We start from the raw sequence: 9,396 nt of genomic DNA, 5'->3' as shown, positions 1-9,396 counted from the left end.
GCCTTTGGGTTATGGGATGTGCTCGTATGCCCCAATTCAGTCTGCCTCCCTCACCGACCTATCCTGACCGATGACTCAGTCTTTTCTAGCTCGTCCACTACAGAGCCATCACTACAGAGCCATCACTGCCCGCCCATCCGGATCTCACAACCAGGCTAGTTTCTCTCCCCGGTGCTGGTCCCGAGATCTCTCCGAACGCCCAGTAGTTTGGGTCCGTGGCGGCGCCTCCTGTCTAACACAAGGAGGTGGAACAGCAGCTATTGGTGCCAAAATGGGTGCCACCCGGGATCATCGTGCCCGACAGTCTAACCACAGAGTACAACGACCTCAACTTGTAGTTTGTAAACACAAGGCACACCTGGATGATCACTTCCGGACTGAATAATGAGGCGTTCAGTTCCGGAGCGTCAGGCATTTGCTTCCGGAGCTGCCAAGTCTTCTTTTCCGGGGCGGTCCTGTTATTTTTTTTTAACCAACCACATGATGCAGGGGATAGAGCAGCCACCAGGCACAACATAGCCCCGCCCACTGACTGTCAATCACTGCAAACTAGCTTTCCTATTGCCACTCCCTGCCTTCACTTGTTGAAGTCGGGAAGAGTCGAAAGCGAAGCAGAGAGTTTGGATTTTTAAAGATCTCTGGGCGCCGGAGGTAAGTCTAACTTTTGGAAAAACTGCGGGTTGTTTCGAGAGGATTGGCACTTTTGTGTGATCAGCGAAAAAAAGTAAATCTTTTTACTCTTTTGGCCACTCACGCCCCTGGCCTTACTTACAGGCACAGGCACTTCCCTTTCTGCTTTTTTGCTGTAACTCCTGCATTTCCACACTTCTTGGCGTTGCTGTCCCTTGCCACCTACCCCAGGCCTCTTCCCTCCCCCAAACTCATGCTGTTTGGGTTTGTGCTCTGCACCCCTCTCCTGTCATTCTTTCTGTCTCTGATCCACCTCTGGATTGCGATACCTTTCACCCCAATTTTTGTTTTTTACTGGCCCAGATATAAATACTAATCGACACCTTGCCCCCCCCCCCCCCGCCATTTATTTGCCATCACTTTATTCAAGTAGAAGACTGCATCCGAATGACCCGATGCAGTTTACTCAGCCCCGCCCAGTACAGAGATTTAGACATGTTTTGTTTTGCTGGTGAACACGAGTCCATATGACCAGAGACTCTGGCTTCTAAAAGTTGTGTTCTTAGATGAAACATACCCGTGAAATATCCAGAATTGAACTAATTATGTAAGACTGCTCGCCACCAGTTGCCCACTATGTAATCCTCCAAAGTGTGTTTTAAACGATACCTTCTTTGCATGAGATGGGGTACTTCAAATTCATATATCCACAGTTTTCCGGAAATGCCAGGCGAGGGCCCTGGGAATTCCCTATTGGTTAGAAGGTGGCATGGGGGGTGGGGGGAGCTAGCTGCAGGGCCCCTACTCACTGAATTATTAATTGCATTAAAATAATGGACTGTATAAGTGAAATGCACTTCCTGAATCCATTATGTCACTTGTACATTCGTACTGGAACAGCTACTGAACTGTCTCCTATACGGCCGGTGTGGTAGTACCACCACTTTTCAGCAGGGCCGCTGTAACAGTACTGGACAGTGCGGCCTCTTTCAGAAGTGTTGATCTACTCGCAATGGGTAGCAGTAGTCCTTCCTAGTATGGCTCCTATCTTAGTGATAATATCTTTGTTTAATATTGCGCAACCTATCACAATGTTAGTTGTCAAAAAGTGCTGTAAACAACAGGTGCTACTGTTCAAGTTGATGGCTTTCAATTTATCAACTTGTGAAAGATGAAAGGCTAAGTTGGTGTTGCTGACAATGAAACTTGGGACTTGCAGGCTGCACAGATTTCAACAGCTGTTTGGTAACTTGCTGAGTTTTTTGTGTGGCTGTATGTCAATACTTCCGAACAGGGCTGCCACAATTTCAGTGGGACAGTACCTCTATGTCTACTGTACTTCCATATTTGTAATGGGGGGTTATAATACTTGTCTGCAGTATTGTCGTAATTTAAATGTGATCTGCAGGAAGCAGATGTTTAGTGAATATGCAATTACATATGGTTTCTATTTTTAGCACTTAGAATGTTCAGACACAAATATGATGAACCTTAAACGAAACAATGTATTTAAGCATAAGACTCTGATTGTACAACTTTTGTATTTATTAATACTTTGTCAAAATACAGGAATTTACAGTCCAGCCCTCTATTTTCTCCATCCTCACGCCCTTTAATGAAATATTCGTTAAAAAACAATCCTATCTGTGCCTTGAAGTACCAAGAGACCACATCATTAGTAGTGGACAAGTCCTTACATTGTAACCTCAGAAATGTTTTTTTTGTTGTACAAAACATTTTTAGTTCTGAAAAAAGTGACATTCTTTTTGATTGGGTGATATGATACATTGTTGAAAATCTGATTGAAACATGAATAATTGAAAGGTTCTATAAACGAAATCATTAGCAGTGACTTGTTGGCTTTACATGTCCAAAGTCACCTGAAAAATATTGTGTTTCGTCTGCAAAATTAAATCAGTGTGTGCACTGTGCCTTCATACTCAAAAGCTTTAAGGGGAATTTATCAGTTTGATCAAAGACCATAAACTGAGAACCCGACAGACAAAGATTATTAGAAAAATACTGCACTGAGATTGACTTGTCCTTCAGTCTTTCTGCTTCCGAAATCTTTGCTTTTACCCTTGTATGCATAAGTCATCTATTAATCCTGCAAACCCTTCATGTTCCAGCATGACTCCAGAGTTTATCATAATATACACTGGATTCTACTCCCATTTCTTTAGAGGCAATATTCAAGAAGGATTTGGTGAGTGGGTTATATGCGTAAGTGGACACCAACTAATCGACACTTCTTTCCTATTACTTTGAGACCAAAATTAAGTATAAGGCTCTGGAAGACATTTATTTGCTTACCTCTGTTCCACTCCAGTTTTATTATTCTGGTGTATTTTGTTTCACTCTTTCCTTCCAAGCTTTGATATTCAGTACTGTTTCAAATATCAAGTGTGTGTCCTTGTGATAAACATAAGGCGAAAATATAATGTCTTGAGATTCCTACTACATTGCTTCATATTATTAATGCCCTGTGTGCTCAACAACCTACCTGCTTGGAATCCAGTGGAGAGTCATGTGGTTCATACAACGGTTGTATGCGTGGACAAGTTGCAAACATGTTTACATTGTTTGCTATATCAGCATCATCCTTGCAGAGTCTGGGTATAAAATGTGCTGGTTAGAAAATAGTTTTTATTGTTATTTACATTTGTAGATTGTAGTAATTGCATACTTTCTGCCAGTATTGGAAATCCAGAGTTGCCTCTGCTACCCCCATTAATGATTCTCAGTCAGAGTGGTGATATTTTTTCTTTTTTTATGGATCGATACACTGCATTCGTTATTCTGTTGTACATGGTTATGTGTGACTTAGTCTGTGTGCACTGTTAGCTGCATGTTTGTTATTTATTGTGCAAGGATACCTGGGTGTTTGTTGGCATGTCTGAAAATTGATGTATTGATTTATGTGCATTCTTTGTGTATGGTTTCTCGTACACTGTGTTTAGTAATGTATATGCACGTACAAATTACAGCCCTTTCCTGTTTGTAACTGTTTGTTATTTGGTATTATTTAAAACTGTAAATCGGTTTTATATATTTTGTTACTAGTTTCCTTTAGGGAGCACTTCTCTGTAAATCCTTGATTTAAGCCAGTTGGAAATGTTCAGACAGTTGATATTTTTAACACAGCGATATCAATGAAGACAGGAGCCAATATTTATGAGCTCTGAAGGCTGAATAGATCATGCAATGGCCCCATGTAATGATGCACAATTTTCAGCCTCTTTTCCAAACAAAACAAAACAAAAAAAAACCCTTGAGTTGAGGGAATTTTGAAACAAACCGTTAGTGTTGCGACTTTTATAACAGTAAATAGATTTTGGTTTTAACTTTTGCTGATAATGTTTCTTAAAATACATTTTTGTCTGCATACTCAACCAGCAAATAGCTCTTCTCTCTCTTGTGGGTTCAAATGGCAAATTTCAGACTATTCTTTTTTTAGTGCTCTCTAGCTCACTAAAGGTTTGCACTCTTCGAGAGTTTCTGGTGTAAATTAAATTGCTACTTTTCCTGTATTTTGCTTTCTTATCAGTGTAACAGAGCGTGCAAGTACCTAGCAACAGTAATTTTTTGTCATAAGAAATCCATATTTTTTCATAATAGTACATAGTCACTTGCAGTCTGTAATCTATTGAAATAATTTGGGTCAGAAAACATCAGTCTTTTTAGTTGTGATAGATCGCAAGAACTATGACAAAGGTAGCTTAGCAAAAAAGGTAGAAAATACTTTGAAGTCGTTTTTCTAGCATTTGAATACATCAAATAAAGTAACTCTACTGTCCTGGCTTAATGTGTAGGACTTTCTTACCTCAGCTCTATGTTTGAATCCCATCTTGGGACACCAGCAACCATCGCTATTGTTTGCGCTTACAGGTTGACTAAATTGCAGTAAATAACTCATACTGCTTTGAAAGTTATGATTTTCCAACGCCCTGCTTGCAGGAGAGTCAGATGCATAAAGGATACGAAAATTCTGTATTGTGTGCTTTAACCATTGGTTCTGCAAAACTGGGCTCTTTTTCCCCCCACATTTTTTGAGGCCTACTTTGCCCAAATGGGATTGACCATCGTAAGTAGTAGGATGATGGGTTTAAAGGTTTATACCCAGTGTGAAATTGGGCATGGCTGTAGTAGCAATGGTAGGTTTTCATTTTAGGGGTTTTGTTGGACAATTCAAACTTCACTTTTATCCACTGGAAAAGTTTGTAGAAAAATTGACCCATCCAGAACTAGCCAACCATATGGGTACATTTTTCACGTCCCCATTAAGCAAATGAATATGTGGGATTTTTGATAATCGTACTTAGATTTTCTCTCTTCCCTACAAAACTTACCTCGAGGTCCTTGCACATTATGCCTCCCTTGTACAGATCCATTATGAAAATGGAGTGACCCAGTGGTCCTGGACCTGGGTTTAATGTGGTAAGAAAAACAATGGTCCTAGACCTAATTTCGATGATGAATTAAATCACAGCCTACAATAATATTATGACCAATTATTTACTGAGCCCATACCCTGTTGGCTCACAGTAATTAAATACAAACAGTTTACTGAAGTGCAACAATTACAAACTTTTTTTGCATTATAAAGGTTTTATTCCATCATATTTAACGCAACAGTATATTCTTTACTGTAAGTGACAGTATTGGACAGAGAGGAAAAGGGGAGAGGCTGCTCCAGTGGAACGTGCAGAATGAGTGAGTGCTCTAGGTGTGGGAAGGGTGAATAGAATTCAGGTAATGTGGTGAAAGAATTGCTTAAAATAGTTCATTCATTAGACTGATAGGTAGTCCTCAGTCTTTGTTCTACCTGGCCATACTTTATCATCCCAAACAAATTTACATTCGATTTTGAAATACACAATACAATTCTTGTGTGGCACGTTACAGTCAGGGACTATTGGTCCAGGTTAGATGTCCATATACATCTAACCTGGACCACGAGTCCCTGACTGTCACTTGCAGTAAAGAATATACTATTGCGTTAAATAGGATGGAATAAAACCTTTGTAATGCAAAAAAAGTTTGTGGTTGTTGCACTTCAGTAAACTGTTTGGATTTAATTACTGTGAGCCAACAAGGTATGGGCTCAGTAAATCATTTTTCAGATTATGATATATGATCTGTTATGAAGAGTATTTCTATAGCGCCTTACTACCTGGAGGCCTCGTAGCGCTTACGGGAAAGGAAGCAGAATCACATCAGTCTACACCGCTAGGGAAGCATTCCAAACAAGTGTGTTTTTAAGAGCTTGCGAAAGGTCAACAAGTTGTTGTTCCCCCGCATAGCTTGGGGAAGGGAGTTCCACAATTTAGCAGCAGTGAATGAGAAAGAGCGTCCTCCCCATCTCGCCTTCCTTATTTTCTTAGTGGTAGCCAGATATAAAGAGCTAGAACGTAGAGTCCTAGGCGGCAAGTGGGTGTAAGATGGATGGGCTGGTCTTCCACATGGCTTTATGTGCCAAGCACATAGACTTGAATTGTATCCTGGCAGTAGTAGGTAGCCAGTGTAACTGTTGCAATGCTGGCCTTGCTGATTGCCGCCGTGGAACCTGCAGGAGCATCCGTGCCTCACAGTTCTGAACTACTTGTAATTTATTTATTGTGGCTTGAGGGGCTCCTAGGTACAGAATATTTCCATAGTCCAGCCGGGACAATATGAGGGCTTGGACCACTATCCTTCTAGCCTCAAATGGAAGGAGGGGAATAATTTTACAGAGCATTATCAATAATCCATAGCAGATTGATGAGAGCATGGTGGCCTGGTGTCCAAAGTTAAGGGAGTTGTCAAACCAGATGCCTAAGCTCTTTATTTGTAGCTTTGGAGATGGTACGGGACCTAGACATGGCGGCCACATGGGGACCGAGACAGTGGGTGATGGATTCCCCAACACATAATCTCTGTCTTGTCCCCGTTGAGGCGGAGGTAAGAGCGCTCTATCCATCTGGTCACTGCTTCAAGGCAAGGAGCCAAGGTGCTAGACGAGCCCTTGTCGTGGTGGAGTGATACCACTAACTGGGTATCGTCTGCATAGCTGACGATCTTAATGCCAAATGGATGGATAATCCTTGCTGACGACCTCATGTAAATATTAAAGAGCGTCGGACTTAAGGCCGAACCCTGTGGAACCCCACATCCCAGAGGTAAACTGGAGGAGGCCACATCTCCCTCGAAGACCTGGAAGTGGCGGTCGCTGAGGAAGGATGAGAACCATGCCAGTGCAGCGCCTGTTACCCCGACACTCTTGAGTCGGTCGGCCAAGATGGTGTGATTGACCGTATCAAACGCTGCATTCAGGTCTAAGAGAATGATGGCAGCCATTCCCCCCTCATCCACCAACTTCCTTGCCTCCTCTGTTACCATCAACAGAGCGGTCTCCGTCCCGTGGTGAGGACGGAAGCCGGTCTGCGTGGCATCCAGCAGGTTGTTGGATGCTAGATGGTTGACCAGGATATTATTAATGTGTTTCTCCAACAGTTTACTCAACCATGGCAGGAGCGAGATTGGGCGGTAGATGGAAAGGTTTAATCGATGCAGACTAGGCTTTTTCAATAGGGCCCTGACCATTGCGCACTTCCACTGGGAGGGGACTGTACTAGTTGTAATAGAGGAGTTCAATACCTCGATGATTGTTGTACGGACGGAGTCAAGAGCCGCCACGAGATGTTGAGACGGAGCAGGGTCCGACGGGGAGCCTGAAGACACCTTGCCAATGACCTGATCTAGTGTATCTGCATCCAAAGGGCGAAATTGTTCCAACACCGGAACCGAACCCGTTGCCTCGGTTTCCTCTGGCTCAGGCTGAATAAGGGGGAAGGCTGTATAGATAGCTTGGATCTTTTGTTGAAAGAACACCGCTAGTTTGTTACAGCGGGTCAAAGCCCCTTCCCTCGATGGAGGTATTTGAGGCGGGGTAATCAGAGATTTCGCTATCCGAAAAAATCTCCTTGGGAGAGTTGGCGGCCGTGCTGATTTTAATTTCATAGAAATGGGCTTGTGCAACTTTGATTTCAGTTTTATATAGCCTGATGGCCTTCCTATAGGCTTCCTTCCTATGCTGTGTGGAATCCAATACAATTATTATTGTAGGTTGTGATTTAGTTCCCTTGTACAGATAGCATGTCCTGCTGGAGTCTCAGAAGTATACATTGGTTAGAAAACACGCACATGACCCAGGAAAACACATGTATGAATCTGCAAAGTCTCATTTAAAACAGTCTTCTAGTGAAATCTTTAATAGTGCTTCTATGCCATTACTTCTCAATTTGACAGACATGATTTTGACGCTTTTAATACCAGAGTTTGTATTCAAAGTATTGTGTTCTTTACCACTGAATAAAAAGAAAAACCTTTGAATGTTTTACCCAAGCACCGTCCCTCCATTTCCAATACCAAATATATAGCCTTTATTTATACTAAGAAAAATGATATCCATAATATGTCTGCAAAATTAAGGTTTATTGGCTGCTAAAGATATTCCTCCCATGAGATACAAATCTGTGTCATAACAACAGTATTGTCTCAGCCCCTCATTAACCGCGTGCAGTTAATTTCCTGGCAAAGGCCCTGCGTAGGACTATTTGTTGTCCTATGTATCTACTTAACCATTGTGTCTGAAGAGTAGTGAGTAGTGTGGAGAGACACTTTACAGGGAAATGGTAAATCTGAATTGCATTTGTAATACAGGTTATGGCAAGGTCAAATTTTCTCCCCGTGTTGTACTTAATTAGAGATGATGCTTACCTTTTGGCAGAAGCTGGGACCTAGCCCTACATTTTGAGGATGAACTCTGGGCCCTTTGGTGGTAGTTTTTGGATGTAGTGTTTACCACAATGAACTGCTACCAGAAGAAATGTTACTAGTGTAAGTGTAGTGTTATTTTGTGAGTGCTGGCATCTCACAAAAAGTGAAGGACTGGTCTCACACACCACCGGGTGTCATGCTTCATCATTGACCAGTCCTCGCCCTCTAAAAAATTGTCAATGAAGCTGTTTGTAATGGCTGGATTACTAAACAGGAAGCAGATTTCCTAGTGAATGACAGCCCGAGAATAACAAGATTTTATACACTGCCAAAAATACACAAGGAGAAGTTTCCTCCGCCTGGCAGACCAATTGTGTCCGGCATGAATGAATGAATGAAAAGCAACTTGTTATGCGCAATTAAAACCCGAAGGCATCAAGGCATAGGTTCTGTTTTAGAACCTCTGTCTCAATTTTGCGATTGGTTTTTCAAACCATTAGTCCAGAAATCACGATCTTACTTAAAGGACACTAAAGATGTACTATGCCTCCTAAGGGATTTAGAGACCAACATTATGGAAGATATGTTCATCACAATGGACATAGAGGCGCTCTATACAAGCATCCCTCAACAACGTACTTTGGAAGTGGTGGAACAGATCCTCAATAACATCGAGTGGAACTTCCTCACACCACAAAGATTTGGCATGGAATGTGCAGAAATAGCCCTTACTGAAAACGTTTTTGAATTTGAGGGTGCCCTATACCATCAGATAGGTGGAACATCAATGGGCAGCACATTTGCCCCTAGTTTGGCGTGTCTATACGTACAACAGTTTGAGGAAGATTTTATCTTCCATGACAGTAACCCATTTTCTGCCAACCTAAAGACATGGAAACGCTTCATCAATGACGTGTTCATCATATAGAGGGGGGACCAAACTTCAGCTGAGTCCTTCGTACAGTGGGTTAACACGAAAGATAGACATCTCAAATTTACTCCCTCTAT

General features: G+C 42.0%; 1 protein-coding gene across 2 annotated transcripts in view; it reads left to right on the top strand.

Moving 5' to 3' along the window:
• The first annotated feature begins 495 nt into the window (after positions 1-495).
• Positions 496-9,396, top strand: part of LOC147697124 (cytoplasmic FMR1-interacting protein 1) — a 533,654-nt gene continuing 524,753 nt past the window's right edge. Inside the window, exon 1 of one of the 2 annotated variants that reach the window (XM_086934191.1) lies at positions 496-651. The gene's annotated coding sequence lies outside the window, so the exon portion shown is untranslated. The remainder of the gene's footprint in view (positions 652-9,396) is intronic. The other variant, XM_086934192.1, reaches the window with a different exon arrangement.

Source organism: Lissotriton vulgaris, chromosome 8 (assembly GCF_964263255.1).
Source record: "Lissotriton vulgaris chromosome 8, aLisVul1.2, whole genome shotgun sequence".
NCBI lineage: Eukaryota > Metazoa > Chordata > Amphibia > Caudata > Salamandridae > Lissotriton > Lissotriton vulgaris.
This window is presented reverse-complemented; position numbering and strand designations above follow the sequence as displayed.